The following is a 20,769-nucleotide window of genomic DNA, read 5'->3' on the forward strand; positions in this document are numbered from 1 at the left end:
TTCATCCCCAGGGAAATAGTGTCTTGGAGCAACGAAACCGTGATTTAAAGCAATCCTTAACAGCCAGAGTATTAGGTACAGGTTGTAGTTGGCTTAATCACCTGTATAGAGTCCAGAGAGCACTTAAAGTAGAAAGTCACTGGGGGGGTCGTACTTCATATGAGTGCCTGTTTGAAACTCAAATGTATGTTCCAGATCTTGATGGTTCTGGTGTGGAGGCAGCAGAAACACCTTTTGACATAAATGAACGTGTCACTGTCTTGCATGAATTACAACAGTTCCGTGATGACAACGCTTCTGCCAGTGCTGCCTCCGTAGGAATTAAGGATGTACCAATAATAACATCTACTGGCTGGATTCCAAAGGTTGGGGTCTAGTATGTGAAAAAGTTGCTGTGAAAAAGAAGTTTGGTCCTTCTTATTGCGCCCCGGTCCCAGTCATGGGAATACACAGTACCAGAACTGTCATTCGACCACCGTTGCCTTGTGCTAAAGAAAATCGCTTTGTATTTATCGACAATGTCAAGTTACACCATGTGGCCGATCCTGCACAGCAGACCAAGAGGAGCAACCAGTAGTTCCCAAATCCCTCTCACTACTGTTCAGGATGTCTCTCTACAAGTTTTGAGCAGCAACGCTGACACTCTCCGAGCTTGGGGAGGGTGGAAAATGGTCTTGCATTAGTTCCACTAACTTCTGTTACAACAAACAGAGAAATTACTGATCGATTTGATTCAGCTTCTACATAGACAGATGGCATCATTTACAGTGCACAACCCCGGGAGAGCCCTACCAGTTCTCCTCCTCCAAATACGGCTCCAGTTTTTGCACAAACTGCTTCTGGACATTTTGCCGACATCAGTGACACCTTTTCGGACTCATTTGCCTCTTCTACATCTGAACTGCCAAAAACACATAAGCTAATAAACTGCCTTAAAACAAATTACTTTATTTTCCCATGGAACTATCTGTGGCTTTCCTTTACTATATCAGCTTTCCTCCTTTGGCTTGGCTTTGTTATTACATTCTTTCTATTAATACATGGTCATTATCTTCCTGAAAGATCAACAGTTGAATTGGTGGATGAGGTCCTAAAACCCCATTTTTCATCTCACAAGGTCCGGAGAGACTTGTCTTTCATGAACATTTCTGCTATACCAATTCCTGATGGAATTGTTTAGGATAAAGTCACATTTTATATATACGGTCCGATGAAGGTCATTCAAATCCCATATGTGTTTCAACTTTATATGAATGATGCAATAATACCCAGAGTTGTTTCTGGTGACTGGGATGTGAAAACAGTTGATTCTATGATGACTAAATTTCAGTATTTTACTGTATTTGAAAGTGAGGATGTTTATCAATCCCAAGTGAATTGTGGTGACATGTTTTGCTATTATTATTATAGATACCATTTCATTCACAAAGCAAGTACCCCAAAGACTTTTTTTAATTACACACAATGGGAACATTGTCCAACTCCATCACAGGGGAGTTCTAAAACATATTCCGAAAAATGTGCATATTTTTCTGAGCACGATGTTAAAAATGTTGAGTCATATTATTTCAAATTGCCATTGATTGAAAATGTACACATATTATTGACAGATACAAAATTAATTTATTCTGATTCCTTTGTTTCCCAGTTGGCTATAGAAGGGCATGAATATTGGCTTTAGTTGATTGACTTAAAAAGTGTGTGGGGAACACAAAATTGGCAAATAAGGGGAAGGAAAGCTTTATTTAGAGCATGCCTGATACCTGTTCAAATAATATTATTTGCTGAAACTGCACAACAGACAAGTTGTTTAGGCTTAGCAAAGATTAAGGAATTGAATGCGCCCAGTATTACTGCCCCTGCAATATTTTACAAATGGCAAAAATACATAAATGCAACCGAAGATCAGCTCGATGAATGGATCCAGAATTGCACCATTAATGCTTCACTTTTATGTCGTGGTGGGTGGTTATTGTGGCCAATAGATATCAACGGGTGTCATAAACATTTTATAAACTCCACGGTGTTTTAGAACAAGTAGGCCAGACCCTCGCTATGTGTCATCTGAACATGCAGGTATAGTAAGAACATACAGTGTAGGGAAACTATGCCATCAATGGTTGAAGAGTTCCTCACTAGATGCTATTAGAGAATACCTCAGTCTCCTGTCTAATAACACTGACTTACAGGATTTCCTGTTAGGCCCCAGAAAATATTGCAGAAAACGCTTCTTATATGCGGTGTGTAATGAAATTTTGAAACTTTCTCCAAAAGAAGCTGCTGCCCGGTTAATGCAAATAAATCTGGAAAATTTACAAAAGGCATTAGCTGTTGTAGATAATGGGATTAACACCGTGTCCGACTGGATATACACCTTAAATAACGTTGTTTCTTCTGCAGTAGACATAATACAAAGTGACATGTCCTCTTTACACCATGGTCAGAATCAACTAAGGTCCATTATGGAGTTACGTTGGACACTACAAACACTGAAGGCAGGTCGCGTTCCCTGGCAATACGTTAGGGCAAGGGACATATATTCCACATTTAATTTAACGCAACAACAACATCTAATGACTAAGAAGGAAGTGACTTATGTCATGTTAAATATTGGAAAATTAGAAAAGTTGCCTTTTACTGTGGCTGAAATACCATCTGCTGAGTGGTTAATGCATGGGGTCATTAATCTGCAGATTTCAACACTTCATTTCACGTCCTGCTTAAAACACATTCCAGTGGGCAGTTATGAAAGGCTGGGAGAAAGTTACATCCATGTTCCATGTGGGAGCTACCCTTCTCGTACAAATGTCTGTGGCATGAAGGAGGTCTTTCTTAGCTGTAGCGAGTGCAAGACCTCTGTCAGTCATTCAATGGTTTGGAAACAGCTGTCCTTGCACGGGCATGTAATGCTTCGGCAGGGAACTTGGCTTGTTATCTGAAGGGATTCCCAGTCCCCTTGATTAGACCTGTGTTCCAGGTGCTCTCTAATGGCAGCTATGTCCTCCTCAATAGTGAGAACTGTTGTGGGATGCAAGCCAGAATAGTTTGTTGTTTTGGTCTCTAAGATTGTTACATACTGCAGGAACGTACTTGTTCCTCCTACACGACAGAGGGAAGTCGCTGAGATTTGGCCCCATATCGCTACTTCAAATGTGAATTTTGACAAGTTGAGCAGACTCAAGGCTTTATTGTTTCAAAAACATGTGGTGCTCACATCTGCACGCGAGACCTATGCTCTTCAGGTTGCAAGGTCATCAGCAGAGATACTGTCCCTTTTAAGTACTAACTTTCTGAGACACTTTGGTGAGCTTGTGGGATGAATATTTAATGCATCCAGTACTCCTGGAGTTGCAATTTCTTTAAGGCTGTCGGTTCTGGTTTCATTCACACTTTCTCCTCTATATTCGGCTTAATACTTTCAGCCATCCACTCAATATTCTCCAGTATTTTCGGGGGATTTCTGATAACTTTGGCTATAATAGGTGGCATTTTGCAATTGCTACTTTTTCTGCGCAATGGCTGTACCGTCACAACAAGGAGTACTGACAACGCTTCCACCAGTGCAGCTGTGTCGTGAACGCATGATGCAGTACTTTGGAGCAGCACTCCTGGAGCAATTGGAGTGTAACTGGTCTCTGTCATTCAGACTGGTTTTGCATTGTGTGCCGCCCGTGTTTCGGTGCCTCTGGTGCTCGTTCAAACATGCACTGAAAGTTTGTCGTCCTACGCAGCACTTGCTTTCATTGGACGCTGATCTGTTGATGTTCTTGCTGAGGGCTCATTACCAAGCATGCGCGTTGAGGGTGCGTTTGCTATGGGAAGCTGCTTATGAGTTGCACTTTGTGGATTATGCAGCTCTAAACTCATTGTTGGGCACACCACAGAATGCTGCTGCCTTGGTTGGAGCTCAGGCTTTGTAACACGAATGCTCCTTGGTTTTCCTTGGCGATGAACTTCCTACATTACCACCTGCTGCAGTGGAAGATTTCCTGTCTTTAGTTACCCCGGATTCAATTGGCAACTTACAAAATGACTCTGACTTTTAAAATTTGGCCTTTTTGATGCCACACTTAACATTTTAAATTGTCCTTTAAATACATACTCAATTGTCTTTTAACTTGTCATTATTGACATTCTTATAAATATGCCTTAGGTTGAATTTTAGTAGCTTTTATACATAATTAGGCTGTGAACCACCTATGAACCGTCAAGGGGAGGGTGTTGTGTAGCCATTTTAGTTATAGTTTCATACATGTTATTTTAGCAAACTAGGCCTGCTGCTGTGCACTTCAACCTAGACATATTTTAATCAGCTTCGTCTTATTATTGTAACAATAGGCACATTTGCTGTCTTGTTTTATTTTCTTTATCTAGATGTCCTTTGCCTAGGATAGCACTGCGTTCTTAAACAAGACATTTCTTTCACTATGTGCTTTTCTCAAGGCTGCAGTAAGATAGGTTGCCGGCAAAAGTGTCACGCTTTGTCTCTAATGTTCGCAGAAACATTCACACTCTTACGTGGGGCTCCTTTCTTGGAACATCAGCTGTTTTATTATAAAAACACTACTTTGACCCATGTACTTTAGAGGGAGATTCCAGCCAGATGACCACAATGGTATGCTGATTGCTGAGTGCTTCGCTGCAACCGCCTATGTAGACTACAGGCGTCTTGCTCAGATATGAGGAATGATGTCTTCACAGGGGAACCTGAAGGGTAGAATTAGAGCTTAACATGCTGTGCTCTAACATAGCCTAGGAAGGACTATTCTTAATGATCGTAGTGACAATATGTTAGCATTATTGTTCTGTTTTACTCTCCTTGTCACAATTTTAATCCTTTCATGCTTCACCGACCTACTTATTACATTACATGCTTTATTATCTAAGATGCAGTTATTTCAATAAAACCTTATTGAACCATATTCTACCTCTGATTGTCCTAGCATTTGTGAGACTAATGTAACTGAGAGAAGGTATGAGATCTGAGTGACCACAATTTCCCTGAGGAGTCAATTGTGTCATGCGCTCGGTTGCCCAGTCATTCCTGCTCTTGGGTGGAGATGAGGCACTGCTAGTTAGCCGGAACAAAACCCTTATAAGGCCGACAGGTGTCACCTGTAGTGGGTTCAGACTCAGTCTCCCACACTACAAGTGATTCTGCCGCCCGAATCCAGTAGTCTCATTAGGATAATGAGACCCTACGTGACACCTTTAGTGATGCTCAGGAATAACTGAATTAAAATAATTAACTGTTCGATAATCCAGTCTTTTCTCCTACAGTTCTGCAGAATTGTTCACAGTATCCGCATTGCCCACCATGCAGATTAAACACTCTTTGAATCTATCCAGATAGAATGTCAGGACGTGTGATAGCATCCTTGGCATATTCAGCTGTGTTCGTTATCTATGCTGCATGGCCCCCATGATCAAACACTTTCTCATGGCATCAACGTTAGTCACTGTCAATACCTGTTTTGGGATATTCCATCAATTTACCTAGGAATCTTTGATCCAGATTAGGCAGTCTGTAATAACCTGCCGACTCCTGAGGGCCTAGGGCTCTCTGCTCTAATGTGGTTGCACACTTCCTTAATCATCCGTTTTCTTATCCTGTTCTGTGTGTACAAGACCATTTTCTCAGAGGGAATCCATTGACAGGACCTCAGGAGATAAAGACTGTTCCGGTTCAAAAAACCCTCTTTTCTTTGTGGCGGTGCTATGGTCATCAGTCTTGATCCCTCTCAAAACTTAGTTTAAATTCACATGAGGACGCTTCATCCTTGTAATCTACAAACTACATGCTGATGTTAAGAGGACCAGTATTAAATCAGATATGATGGGGCAAAAGGGCACAACCGTGTTGAGTAGCACTGTACATGGGTGATTTAATATAACAGGTGAGTGAGGGAATAATGTGAAGTGATGTATGCAAGCTGTATGTGTATTAATTTAGCAAGATGAGTATTTATTATAAATGTCATCTAGTTATCCTGAGGTTAGCCGTGCTTTAATCACACTGTCCAGAGTAGGTATTCCCTGGCAACAGAATGAGTTATAGAGAAAGTTAAAACTGCCTGAGCCAAACTGTAAAGGAGTATGTGCGATATGAGTCTATGCTTGGAAAGGTATTTGTCTGGCTGAGGGAGGATGGGAGTCTTCAGGTGCCTGGGGTCGCAGTAGGAGCTATTAGCTCACAGCTCACCCAACGTGTTTCAACGAGTTCCATGTAAGGCTCCAGTGCAACTAAGAGAGGAACAAGACATTATACCATTCCTGAGCCACTGCCAGTAGAAACCTGTGAAGAGCTTCACCCCGTCACCTCTGCATGGACAGAGGAGGCATTTCAGCTGGGTTCACAGCTGGGGGAAAACAGGAAGAGAATGTGTGAGTGGGTAAGATGTTGGAACCACCAATTAGGATTGGGAGCCCTGTGACGTTGATAAATTATTCTTGGGTTGCTGTTTGCCTAGGCCTTAGAGGCTGGTAGCTCAATATGGACTTGTGGCAGACAGGTATAATGCCTTGATGCTTTTGTCCAAAGACTTCTTTTTGTAAATGTTTAGTTTTATATAGTGCTTAGAGCCCGATGTAGGCATGAGAGTACTGAAGATAGGATGTAAGTCGTACGGTAGCTAAAATAGCCATGAGACAGGCTATAACCTAGGTGCAGAGCAGGTAACTTTCATAAAGTGCTGGATCATGAGGCAAACTTGACAGTTGTAATGAAAATGTTATTCAGACATTAAGCATAGACAGTATGATATGGACCAGAATATCCATGACAATTGTGAATAGAGGGCTTGTAGAGGTGAGCAGGGCATACTGTGTGAAGTGGTTTTAAATACTGGGATTTCAACAGAAGTAACTAGAAGGAGATGGAATAGTGGAACTCCTTTAGTCTAGGCAACAGTAAATCAGAAGAAGAAATGCAGCATTAATTCATAATTACGTGGGTGCCTCTCACTAGGTGTGTAGATAGCTCATGGGTACCTGATCAAAAAGAAAGATAGCTTTCTTAAGATTTTGTGCCAAAGTGAGGCTTCCTGGGGCTGGAATTCTGCCAGTTAAGCGATCAGGGTTTGATGATGGTAGGCAAGCATCTAGTTATGCCAGATTTGTCTAAGATGGTCACCGGCTCACACTTGTAGAGGAAGTATGGAGCCATTTAGAGGTTGTGTCTGAAAGGGTGAGGAAGCAGTGAGGCCGTGAAAAATGATGCAAAACATTAGACCATCTATGTAAGTTGAATGAGCAAGTACTGGAGCACAGGGGGGAAGCTACTTAGCGACATCGGAACTTGATATAGAAATATGAAAGACGCATCCCCTCAATAGAAGAAAGCAAAGGAGAGGGTGAACTAATGGCTAATCCAGAAAGACATTAGGCTATTAACATATGGCAAAGAGTATGTAGGTATGAGCCACAACGTAAGGGACAGTAGGCAAATATTGGTGATTAATCCATTTTAAAGGTGGGGGAAGAGAGAATAAAGAGGATAACTAAGATAAGCCGGGTTAATGTAGGAGTAGAACAGGATATATAAAGGTTGTAGAGAGAGGAAAGAATTGTGGCAGTGTGCAGTCCCCTTGGGCAGGGGCCGAGCATCATGCTTTACAAAGACATGCCGGACACAGATACGTTCACACTCGGTGTGACCATGAAGGCCCACAGCCCTTTTATTAATGTCCTTGCACTGAGCCCGGCTTCCAAGGTGCATGTTGCGTAGCCTTCAAGCTACGTAGAGGCTGGGTCACACTGTACACCACACGCCCCAGTCAGTTCAAGGAGGTAACTGTGGACTCGCTGACCTCCTCTAAGTGTTCACATAGTGCCTGAGGATTCTGCTTGGTTCAAGATGAGGTAGCAGGACGTTTAGCTGTAGCATCCTTGGGTGGACTCCTGAGAGCATCCATGGTTCTAGGTCAGTTTCACTCGGGCGGGTCACAGCCCCCCCCCCCCCGTCTGGGGGTAGTGTTTTGGATACTGGTGTCTCGCTCAGGACTGCTCATGCCTGATAAACTCAGGCTGGAAAACGTATTGTCAGGGTAATCGCTTCTCTTTCTCTCTTTCTCTCTCTGTCTCCCTCTCTCTCTCTCTATTCTTATCTCTCTCCTCCCCTACTCCCTCTCTCACTCGCCTCCTATTCTCCCTCTCTCTTTCTCTGCCTCTTCCCCTCCCTTCCTCTTTCCCTCCAACTCCCTCCCATGGCACATTGCGGTGACCATCATTCCCTTGAATCTAGGTGACCTGCCAGGGTTCTCTTTCTAATAGGGTCTGGAATTTAATGCTGGTATGGCAGTCTTTGATGAACACTAGGTCTCCTACTCTAAGCACTGGTGTTGCAGCCCTACTTTCTATACTGGTTTTCTCAATGGTCTCCCCTTTGTTTTCCTTGTACGGATTTGACTCTCAAAAGGGCAGCAAAAGCTGAAGTGGATGTTATCACAGTCGGGGCCCTTCGCAGAAGGTCCACCAGGGTGCACCCTGTCGTGGTGTTTAGTGTTTGCCAGTATGCTATCAGGAATTTTCGTAGGCAAACTTCTAGGTCTTCTGCCTGGTTGACCCCGATCCATAGCATCTTCTTGAAAGTCCTCATAAATCTCTCAACCTCATCATTCACCTGAGGCCACTGCAGTGTGAGTTTCCTGCACTGCAACAGGAGGTTCTGGAGGAAGCTTCCAAAGTCTAGCTCTGGATTGGGGGGTTTTGTCCTTTCTGACCTCTTTCGGTAGTTTGAACAGTACAAATGTCCTATCCATTACCGGCTTCAATGATCAGAATGCTGTAAACTGTATTAACCAGACCACTGGATACTTGGAGTGATCGTCCATAATGACAACAGTAGACATCCTGATTGGAAGGCTACCAAAGTCCATACTAAAGTGAGTCAATGGGATGCAATGGGGGTGGACGCCTTTTCTCCTCAGGTGATCTGAAAGGGATGCATTCTTGAACCTTATTGTTCACCAGCCATCCATCCCGGGGAACCATACTTTCCTTCTCAGCCAGGCTTTGGTCTTTGCTCCCACTTTGTGCGCCCTATCAATCACTGTTTTCCACAGCACTCTTGGAATAACAATGCAAAGCCCTCTCTGCAGGAGTCCGTCAGTAATGTTGCTGAGTTTGTGGCAGTCACACGACAGCTGGGTCAGGGTAGCCTTGTCTAGTGCGTTCCATCCATGTTTGCTGTCCAGAAAACAATTCCATGTCCTGCCTCTTAGGGCCTAAATTGCCTTTAGTGAGCAGGCATCCGAGTCAGTCACCGTCCGGTTGTATTGTACTGTCATCGCCGTGGGGCAGGCATTCTATATCACCACCATGCTGATTAATTCTTCAGAACACTTGTCCTTGACGTTTGTTTCTCCAGTCTGCTGTTGCCGTGACAAGTAGTCAGATGGAATGTGGGCAGCAGGCTGATATGTGACTTAATAATCATACCTCTGCCCCTGAACAGCCCACCTCTCAATCCTTGATGGGGAATTTTGTGACATGTCTGCGAAGAATGAGACAAATGGCTTGTGGTCCTTGAAGACAGAGAACCGCCACCTGCACAGTTAAAGATGGAATTGGTGGCATCCCCATCTGACTTCCCTTTTGATCTGAACTAACCTAGCTTCTAGCAACTGGAACCCATACCCTATGGTTCTTTTCTTGTAGCACCCCCTTTCCTAAACCAACTTGGCTGGCATCAACCACCAGTTCAGTGTTGCGGTGGAGGCTGTAATACACCAGTTTCATTGCTTATGAAGACCCTCTTGCCCTGCTGAAATGCCTGGTCTGCCTTGTTGTTCCACTCCTACCTGGCACCTGCTTTCGTGAGGGCCCACAGCAGCTCCAACAGGGTGTCCAGATTCAGGATAAAGTGCCCACAGCATATTTCAATGCTGAGGAAGCTCCGAACCTCTGCTGCAGTCTTCAGCGCTGGTGCTCCACGAGTTGCCTCTGATTTCTTTAGCCCTACTTGCAGGCTGTTCTTGAAGATGTAGCAGAAGAATTTGATGTACTTATCCTAGTGTAGAATCAGGCCATGCTTTGAGAGACAGGACAATATGGTTCAAAGGCATCTGTGATGGTCATCCGAAATTTGGGAGTATATCAGGATATTGTCACTGATATTGAGGACATCAGCTATGACGGCTAGTACTTCCCTGTTGATGTTCTGTAAGACCTCAGCTGCTTATGAGTTGCCAGATTTAAGGCGCTTGTACTTCCTCAGGCCAAGGTGAGTAGAGAAAGTTGTGATGTATTGGCATGAGGGATCCAGTTCAAGCTGGTGGTACCCTGCATTAAGGTCCAGCTTTGAAAACTACTGTGTCCCGTTCAGATCAGCTATTATATTGTCCTTTGTGAGCATGAGATGACATCACAGTGGATTGCCACGTTTGGGAGGTGCATGTCCACACACAGGTGAATGCCTCTTGGTTGTTGTGGCTTTGGCTCTTTGCCAGCTGAGACACCCACGGGGTAGGCCCGATACTTTCTCTATCACGTTGAGCTGCTCCACTTTTTACTGTTCTTCCTCTACTAGGAACCTCGAGTGGAAAAGGACTCCTGAGTGCTGCAAGGCCATGAGCAGACTGGTCGATGTGGAGCTTTACTTGTGTGTCTGTCAGGCCAAGGCTTTGGAAGAGTCCTTGAAAAGATCTTTAGGTTATCTTCTGCATGGTTGTCATGAATATGCTGGACAAAGAATACAAGCCCTAGGTCCTCAGCAGTGTGGCAACTAAGTAGAGTGCCTGTTCCTTTTTTGGGGATACAGAAGCGGGTTTGTACCCTCCGGTCACCCCTTACCATTACTTGCTCAATGACTTCACCTAATGGCAATTGATACTTTCTGCTGTATATGAAAATCTGGGATTTCAGGGGGTCCAGCGGAGGGTGAGGGTGCAGCTTTTCAAATTGTTGTAAGTCTATAATGTTCACTGATTCCATGGCGTCTATCAGTGCTGGTATTGTTACCTCTCCTACAATTGTGGGGCACATAAGGGGGCGAGCTTTCTCTTGCCATTCCCCGGCTGAGTCACGAAGATGGGGAAAACGTAGTCTCATTCACTGTCCATGGTGCTCCTACTTGAGTGCTCAGCCACACCTCCATAGTCTGAGGTGTTATCGTCTACCATGAGGCACTTAATCGACATCGGTGGCCGTGATTTGCCCTGAGGTTTGTGCCCTTTCTCCATGCTCCTGCACACATAGGCAAAGTGATTCCCTTTTCTGCATCTGGAGCATGTCTTGCCTTTAGCTGGACAGGCGTCTCCTTGGTTTGACTCCAAACCACAGTTTCCACACTTGGATGGAGTTTGGGTTCTCATCGTCATCTGTGGGTGTCTTCCTCTTTAATCCATGTGGAACAGATGTCAAAGAAACCTGCTGACTTTGAGACTGTAGTGAGTGCTAGCTCAGTATCCTCTACTTGGCTATCTGAGAGTTCATGCAAGTGGGCAAGCATACGGATTGCATCCTGGTTCACGCCAGGATGTCGGAGGATGAGGCATCTCAGGGTGGATGTGGCCATGAATGCGCTGCATGAAAAACTTTCTTGACTTCATTATCCAATCATGTTGCAGGCAGGCATGAAAAGCGTTGATGTTTTCATCTTCTCTATGGTGGGCCCGATGCAGTTTCACCCTTTCAAAGTCAAGAATAAGTTGGAGGTCGAAGTATGCATCAAGGCCAGCACAACTGCATCATTAGCGTCGTTCGTTCCCTTTCCTGGCAGGGTCACAAAGAGCCTGTTCCCACTTCCAAAGTGCAAAAGAAGTGACCTTTTCATTGTGCCATGTGTCTCCTTTGCCGAATGGAAGTAGTTGCACAGTCGGCCGGTGCACATGTGCAGTCATGGTGTCGCTGACTCTGGGTCTGTCAAGGAGCTGAAGGGAAGCAGCGCTGTTAGGGAGGTGTAGTAGTTCTGGCTACGCATGGTATGGGGGGTCCACAACCTTAGTGTTCTGCTCATCAGCCATGTCGAACATACGGCGTCGTCCTGGGGTACATTTGGGTGAAACTGAGGTGTCTAGGTGGGCTATAAAGCCTGAAAAGGATGACGGTGACCAGCATGACAGAAGCAGTCGGTCACATCGGTTTCATTTACAGCTGTACTAATAAGTAAATATGCAACAAGCGCCCTTGAGCACGTATAATTAATGAACATTTTTATATCTAGATGCAAATACACAGCAAAAGATGCAGTGTGCTGGAAAAACAAGCAAGAGATTAATTGGGATGCATTAGGGCATTGGAGTGCCTGATTGCACTTACTGCGTCATCTGTTCTTCTGAGAGCGGTCTTTCAAGGCATGAAGGGCTCTCCACAGAAGAACTCTCAACTGCAGCCGCACGCTAAAAGCAGCAACGCATTAAAGCCAGTGTTAAAATGCCTGACTTAATTCGACCCATTCCCGCCTGAAGGACGCTGTTAAACATTAAATTGCTTTTCTTTTTAGTTACTTGGATTCCTGGCGGTGTTCCCTCTTTAAAAACACACGTTTCCCAACACTTGCAATTTTAACTTATATATTAGTCAGAAAAGCGCTTCGACGCGTCGTCAGGGATAGTAAATGCTAGATACAATTACAGTAACAAGAGTGCTTTTATTCACTTGGAAAACTATGTGCTAAGGTCATTGTTTATTTGAAATTATAAATTTGTTGATTTTATCGACGAATGTTAAAATACGCGTTTTCATTCATTACAAGTCTCACAATCCAATGTGTTGGTGGATACAAAGCTACGGCTGAATGTAGGTAACTCTTGTGATATGGTGTCTGTTGCCATGTGACAGCTTTTCTATATTTGATTTTCAGGACATGAAGCCTACTTTAGATTTTGTCTCTCCTGTCTCTAATTGCTTTTACTTGCTGAAAAAATAACCCCGCCTGGTTCTCAAAAGGCTCATTTACGAGCCCTAATGTGTGGTCTGTAGTGAAGAAAACATCTGAACAAGTACTTACTTAGAGCTCTTTAGCTTGATATCATGCACTTATATTTTTTGTGTTTGCCACGCGATGGATTTAGGGGCCCTGGCATTTGTAACCGTACATCAGGAACTTGTTTACCTTAGTGTGATTTCTACTGCCATTAATTACGTTAAAGACATACTAACATGTTTTCTGTTCCTGTAACGAGGCTTTATAAGGTAACGGGGGGGGGGGGGGGGGGGGAGAGCATTAGAAAAGCCAATAGGTTGTCGCAGCTGTAAGGTGCAGTACAGATTTGCCCAAAGTCTTAGTTGTATGTAGTGGCATAGACAATAGGTCCTGGGCTCTTGTGCAAGGAAGGAAATCGGCCCCTTGAGTGATGTTTGAATTGCAACTACGTCAATAATCAAGGCTCAGCGGGTTCCACAGCACTCTGGGCCCTGGTTCCAATGTACCTGTTGCACTAATGGAAGTTACTCCTCTGGTTGTGCGCATACGTGATCACACATGCACGCCTACAAAGCTTACCAGACTCCTGTGTGTTATGTAATCATTTATTGACACGTATGATCTGTTGACATAGTGTGAGTTACTTGAAGGAATATGTTCGTAGAAGTATTTACCTTCCAATGGAACCATTGTAGCATAATAGTAATTACTCACCCAGGTTCTGAGGAACACTGGTCACCCCAGTCTACGAATGGTGTATGGTCTACTAAATTATGTGGGTGGCATTTTTTTTGTATTCACCTATAAATCAACATTTGACGTCGAAGTAGTGCAAAAGCTCTTTTTTTAAGGCAGACGGGCCAGCAGGAATTTGTTGCATGGCTCTCCAAAAAAAGAAATATCTCAACCCAATGGGTAGACGAGGAACAGGCAGGGGCAGTAAGGAAACAGCAGCAAACGAGGGAGAAGCAACATGGAGGGTGGGAGAATAGCACATGCGGGAGACAGCAACATAGAAAAAGGTGGAGTTTGGCCTGGGAAAGAAGTACAGAAGGCCGAGTTTGCAGTACAGGAGGGAAATAGTAGCATATGGGGGCAGGTATTTATGGAGCAGAAGTACAACAAGGAAGAGCTGGAAAACACATGCACTCATGCAGTGCTGAACAAAAAAGAAAAAAGTGGTTCCTTAAAATGAGCAGTGGGAAGGACAGAAACCAGCCAATCAATGTGTTGCAAAAGCAGCTGTGCTCCAAAGGAGGGACAAACTCAAGATGGCTAATCTATGAGAAAGAAAGTCATCTAATAAGATGCAAGTGAGTGACAGTAAAGACAACTAATGACAAGCAGTGGTCGGGATGTAAGCCAGCTGTAAGCTCTTGGTAATCCCTCAATATGCCTTTTTGCAACTAGACCGCTCTGCTGTCAGGTAGGCTCAATGTAACGAAGAATTTATTTTTGTGTGCAGAAACAACTAAATAATAGCTGGGTCACTCGCAGGATGCTGAGAACACACAGGCTGAATTCAGCTAGGGTGACCACCTCAATCCATTTCATTATGGACATTGTTTCCAGTCTGAGGCTTTAAACCCCAAAAATAATTATCATCAGGTGCATTAGTCTATGTAACTCAATGACAGTGAATTACGTCCACTACTTACACACATAAGAAATCACTGTTTATAAGTATCTGCTGTGAGGCTAAGATTGGAGTCTAAATAAAGCACTTCTGGGCCTTTTAAAAATACCCAGAATTTAAAAGTATCACTCAAGTCAAGAGAATGTGACTTAATTGAACGAATGGCCAATGTGAAATTTAACAAGGGTGGCCCTGCGACAGTGGCGGAGGAGCGTCGGCCCCCTGGCCAAGAGCCAGGAGATGAAAAATGAAACAATTGTTCCACTATCATTTTATTTTTCCTCTGCTGGCTCAGCCAGCAGTACAGGGAGGGGTAGGGCTTGGGTACAAGAGGTGGAAGTGGGGAGGAGGAGAGTGTGCACCTAAGTACGCATGTGTGTTTGGCCAGCCATCTCAGGCTGGCCAAACATGCTTGTGCACTTAGGTATCTCCAGCCCGGCTGTGTTTAACAGCCAGGCTGGAGAAACTGCACAGTCCCCAGGGCTGTGTCTGAGCAGTAGTCTGAGCAACTCAGACCAATCCTGGCACTGCTTACATACTATCTTTAGCATGAAAGCAGTGCCCGGATTGTTGGGGAGCCTGTGCTGGTGTCCCATTGAATGCTGGGACATCAGAAGAGGAGCGATAAGCGAGGCGGCAGGAGGAAGCGGCGGTAACGGAAAGGTACGTTTAAAAATTGTTTTTTTATTTTATTTTCTTCTTTCCCCTGTCGTTCTCCCTTCCTCCATTGAGGTTTGCGGCGGCTGCACCTCAAATTAAAGGCAATTACCAAACCCCCAATATTGTCGGAATAGAATTTTTTTTAATACTTTCCATTGGTTCTTCTTTGTTTTTTTTTTTAGAGTAGTCCTCTCTGAAGTCTGTGCACCTCCTGCAATTTTTCATTGTCTGACAGACAGCCCCATTGCAAATACTAAGGAGCCTTTGTTGACAAAATTATCCTAAATAACAACTTGCCCGAATATCTAAATTGTTTGTTTGTGGTCTGCCACAGCCTATTAGAGGTTGGACTTATAGCAGAGCCAGACAGATTAAGCTCAGCCAGAAAGACATCAGTCATGATGTGGGAGGCAATTGTATATTAGCTCTGACCATTAAGTGCAAGTCATACAATATGCTTCTGCACCCACTACCAAAAACTACAGCTGTACTTTTCTATTGCTAGAAGACTATTATTGCAAGCTTGTTCAAAACATGTGCTCCCGGGCCAATTCCGTTATACAGAAAAATAATCAAATTTAATTCAAAGGACACCATAACTAACATCACCCTTAGGCTCAAAACAGCCATTTGCAAATAGCCTACGGAAAAAGGCAGTCTAGCAAGATTTGTTTACTTACTTAATATAGCTGACCGTCATCTAGTCCCCTCCAAGTCATAGCCATGCTAACCTCATGTGAAGTGGAAAGGGCATGCCTAAACGTGGGTCCCATGCTGACCGTGCCACTGAATTCAAGCTAGCCTGGCTGATGAGGGGTGATACCCCAAACCTGGTCCAAGGATACTTGTTTTCCGTCCAGGGAGAACCTGGCTTGGCAGTCCGGGCTAGACTGTTCCCATAGACAACAGAGTCAAGACTGATTTGTATATGGCTGGGTCCAAACCAGAGTAGCATGGTGGGCAGAAAAATGATGGCTTAAAACCAGATCTCTGTGACTGGGGTGAATGTTTGCATTGTTCAGCATTCCCTCCAACATCTGTTCTTTTTTGCTTTATTCGCCCTAAATGGGAAGGGTATGCCCAGATATTGCTCACTGTGCCACTGGATTCAAGCTAGCCTGGTTGATGAGGGATGATACCCTGAAACTGGTGCCAGGATGCTTGTTTCCGGTCCAGGGAGGACCTGACTTGGCCTGGCAGTTAAGGCTAGACTGCTCCTGTGGGGAACAATGTCAAGACTGATTTGCATATGGCTTGGTCCAAACTGGGGTGGGGTGGTTGACAAAAAAAATATGAATTAAACACAGAACTCTGTGACTGGGGGGTAAATGTTTGCATTGTTCAGTATTCCGTCCATCATCTGTTCTTTTTTGCTTGAATTTAAATTAATGCAAGGTAGTCTTTTTGGTCAGCAACCATTGCACATTTGGCAGCTCGTGTGGAGGGCTCCTAAGAGAAATTGTGGACCCCACACTGCTGCTGCAGCTTCTTTATTTATTTATTTACAAATTAAGCACCGAGCTAAACTTTAATTTAAAAAACATATGCCTAATCAACATCGATCAGAGGAGCAACATATAGTTTTAAGAGCATTTCTATTATGTAGTTTTATTTGTAAATTGGGTGTTGAAAACAAACTCTGACCTTGTTTAATGCATTTTGATGAATGGCGTCTTCGGGGTTGCAACATCATCTCCGCTGCATTAGCAAAAACCTCAATCAATATTAAGTGCAAAAATAGGCATGCATGCAGTGCGTGACAGCAGGCTTTTGCTCCCTGAAAGATAGCACTTGAACCAATGAAAAAGTTACTGCCACCGTAGTTGATCAATATCTATTTAAATGACCCCAAAGTTTTTGGGGTTAGTGTGAATCGGAAATATTCTAAAATTCACAGGTTAAACCATTTAGGCAAAGAAACCTTCTTTCAATAGATGTCTGTAGCTAACATTCATTAAGGAATTTTGCAGAAGACATGTTAGCCGCTCCCAATATTAGGTGTGTAGCAGCACAGGCGACTTCCTGTATCGGAGCTAATGGTGTCAAGAAGCTGGGGTTTTCCATTCAGTTTGAGGGGTTGGTGTGTCTCGGGAAAGTGTTTGGAGAGGAAATTTTTTGTATATATTGCAGTGTTTAATATATAGTAGTCCTTAAGTAAATGTTCGAATACAACTTTGCAGCTTCTTTAGAAGGAGGACGTAGTTACTTACAAGCATCACCCAACTGAAAATGTAATATCATTATGATAATTCACACTTGTTATACTTTAAATCTCCCCCGCACATATATTTTGTTTGCTCTTCTAGAAAAGGATTTTAGATAACATATGCTTCTAGTCCTTTCGTGTAACTTGCTAAATGTAGAATGTAGTTGACCCACAATAGTCACTAAAAGTGAGGGTATACGCAAATACTTGTGCAATAGTCCACAAATCTATCACACCGATTTTAGTTCTAAGAACGAAGCTGAATTCAAAGGAGATTACATTTCTATTGAGACATCATTGCTAGAGCACGGCCCAAGTCAACAAAGGTGGCCGCTCTTCTCTCAAGCTCTTTGTCCCTGAGTCTTTGAACTTCATTCTGCCCTAAGTTGCAAAGAAACAAAGCTACTTGTAGTTCATTCTCACTGATTGAGCCAGGTATGGCACAGGTAAAGCAGAAGCAGCCCGTCCCACCATCTTCTACCATAAGCCGCACACTGGCCCCTGTTCTTGCACTCTGAATGGAACCCACTGCTGCCATTTGCTTTCGTTTGTACGTTGCCTTGACGCTCCATCACGGAGGTAGCCACCCCTCTGATGTGGTCAGTTTCTCTTTTCAAATACTTAGTGACCACAAATATAGTACTGGGGTAAGTTCCAGGGTCTCAATGTTATTCCAACAATATATGTCCCATATGGGTGTAGTTTGTCTCCTCCTCCCAGAGTCTCTCACTAGTGTCTTTCCTTGTGACTGTGAATTTTGGTCCATCCAATTTCTGCCTATCCAACTGCAGGCAAGTGATGGTCGGTACCTGAAATCAAGACAAGTCCTGACTAGAGCATTTCTTTTAATGCTTATAAAGCTGAGCGGGGTAGAGATGGTAACAGTTGCACAATTCATGATGTGAAAAAGGTCATTTCGGGCGGTGTGTCTGAGATGCCTTAGTCTCCTGGCAAGAAAAACCTTTTTCCACTATCTCCTTCTGGAGTCCTTGTGCGACCATACTTACTTTCTCCACCATAAAGAAGCCTTACATTCCAGTGCAATTTTATTCATTTACACGCCTTGAACTGCATCACTTGTATGCCTTACCCCTTGTGCTTAAATCTGCCAGCTGTGTAAACGTCTTTAAACAAAACCTGAAACTACTTTCTCTGAAAGGAAGGTTATCATAACTACCAGGTACTATGACTTCGTGAAAAATCCTGCTCATTAAGAATTTCTGAACCTTTGTGCTTATTGTTCTGCTTTGCATGCCACCACCGCATCCTTCAGTGTGCCATGTTTTGGAACCCATGTAGAGATTTTAGCAGAAAAATGTTTAAGCTTAATAAGACGCCAGTTTATTCTGCGCTTTTCTTGGAAACTGCTGCTCTGTTTAGTGCTATCCGGCTACGTGGCTTGTGAATGAGCACGTAGGTATTGCAGTTTGGCAGTTTACAAGTTGTATGCAACATAAAATTAATTGTTTTCCTCATGTACTCCATATAGACCATTTGTTCAGAAGTCAGTTGCTAGGATGCAGCAGACATCATCCCTTTTCCTGCTGCCATGGACCTTTCTAATTGATGAGAATGGGATGCTATGAAGGTCTGTTAGGTTTTGTTATTGATTGGCCTTAAAAAGGTGTCTCCTCGGTCCCCGGGGCACCCTGGAACAACACGTGCGACATGCGGAGTTTCAATGGGCTACACGCAGTATTACATATCTTGACATTCAGCTCACTTCAACCACTGCGGCCATGTCCCAGGGCAATATTACCCCCTTGCTAACCACCTTATTTAAGGACCTTTACCGTCAGGGAAGGCTGGAGATTTCTTGGTTGGGCAGACTCAACTGTTTCATTATGAATTTAGTACCGCACCTCAATTACTAAATCTACACTGGCCCACATTCATACTAAAATGTCCAGGTTTGTCTGGGGCAACAAATCCCCAAGGGTGGCTAGGGTGACTATGTGCTGCATCAAATATGATGGAGGCCTGGGGTTTCCAGACATACGTACATCTACACTTGTTGCACCCTTTATTAGATTGGAATCACAACCCAGACACCAAACCATGGGTGTAGGTAGAACAAGCATACTCCCAGGTACCCTTGAATGGCTTGCTGTGGCTCCCCCCTCACAAGAGACCCTCCGGGTCCCCCTCTTCTCCCAACGATATCGCTCTTATTAACCAATTGGCAGGAAATACGGAGTAGATGCACTTTCCCCTGTTACCCTTTTCCCCTCATGCACCTAAGCGCAAATTTCTCCCTGGTTCTTTCTATCCTGCTTTCAATTCCTGGAGCGACAACAAGACCCTGAGGTTACGGACCTTTTATACTGAGGGCACCCTGAAGATGAATGGCTCTCTCCGGGAACAATTTGGCCTCCACGCTCTGCTTCATATTGCATAGCCCAGGCCCTACACTGGGCGGGACTTCCAAAGGCCCGCACTGCCATGGAGCGGGACGAATCTGACCTTGAATCCCTCTTCCATTCAAACATCCGACGAAAAGGCATTTCACTACTCTATCGCTATATCTTGGCACTCACGCCCGCCATGTGAGACGCTTACGTAGCTCAGTGGGAGAGGGAGTTGGGGATCGTAATCCCAGAAGATACATGGCTTTCCATATGGCAAAGGGGATCTGACACTTCCATATGTCTGAAACACAGAGAAAATGCACGCAAACTGATTACCCGCTGGTATTTGACCCCTGTTCGTTTGCATAAAATGTTTGGGAGTCCCAACATCTTCTGGAAAGGTTGCCGGGCACCTTTTACACACCTGGTGGGTCTGCCACTTTATCAAATCTTTCTGAGAAACCATCCTGCAGAACATATACAGTATAACCAATGTTACACTGCCTCATGATCCTCTACTGGTCCTGTTGGGGGACCCTGCAGCTCAATGGGCCCTCACCACTACTACTTCCAGCAGCAGATTCCCATCTTTCCTTTTTCTAGCAGCATGCCTCTGTATAGCTCAGATCTGGAAACAGCCCCAGGCCCCTACCGTTAATTTGTGGAGGAGCAAGTTGTGGAGCATATATACTATGGTGAAACTCACTGGAATACTTGGGGACAAGTAGGTCAAGTTTCAGTCCACGTGGTGCCCCTTTCTTACTTACATCCGCCGCAAGGGCAGGTTGGGGGGGTTTGCATCTTACTATGTCAAAGATGCTTCAAGCTTCTGACATGTGGGTCCTCTCGTCCCCGGAGCCTGCTGAGGATGCCTCATAAAGGAGCTATAACACCTTTGTCTTGAGAGTGGGATGTCATCCCCATTGTGGCTTACGTTCTCCACCCTGGGTGGGCAGGGGATAAATATGCGATCTTGGACATCTCTTTACTGTGTGCTACTTTAACCACCCATTACAGACTAATGTCATAACTGATAATAATAACTGTCTTTTTG

General features: G+C 44.2%; 1 protein-coding gene across 4 annotated transcripts in view; it reads left to right on the forward strand.

The window, feature by feature from the left end:
* COMMD1 (copper metabolism domain containing 1) overlaps nt 1–20,769 on the forward strand; it is a 588,972-nt gene that overhangs the window by 300,595 nt on the left and 267,608 nt on the right. The gene's annotated exons all lie outside the window — the stretch shown is intronic.

Source organism: Pleurodeles waltl, chromosome 5, assembly GCF_031143425.1.
Source record: "Pleurodeles waltl isolate 20211129_DDA chromosome 5, aPleWal1.hap1.20221129, whole genome shotgun sequence".
Lineage (NCBI taxonomy): Eukaryota > Metazoa > Chordata > Amphibia > Caudata > Salamandridae > Pleurodeles > Pleurodeles waltl.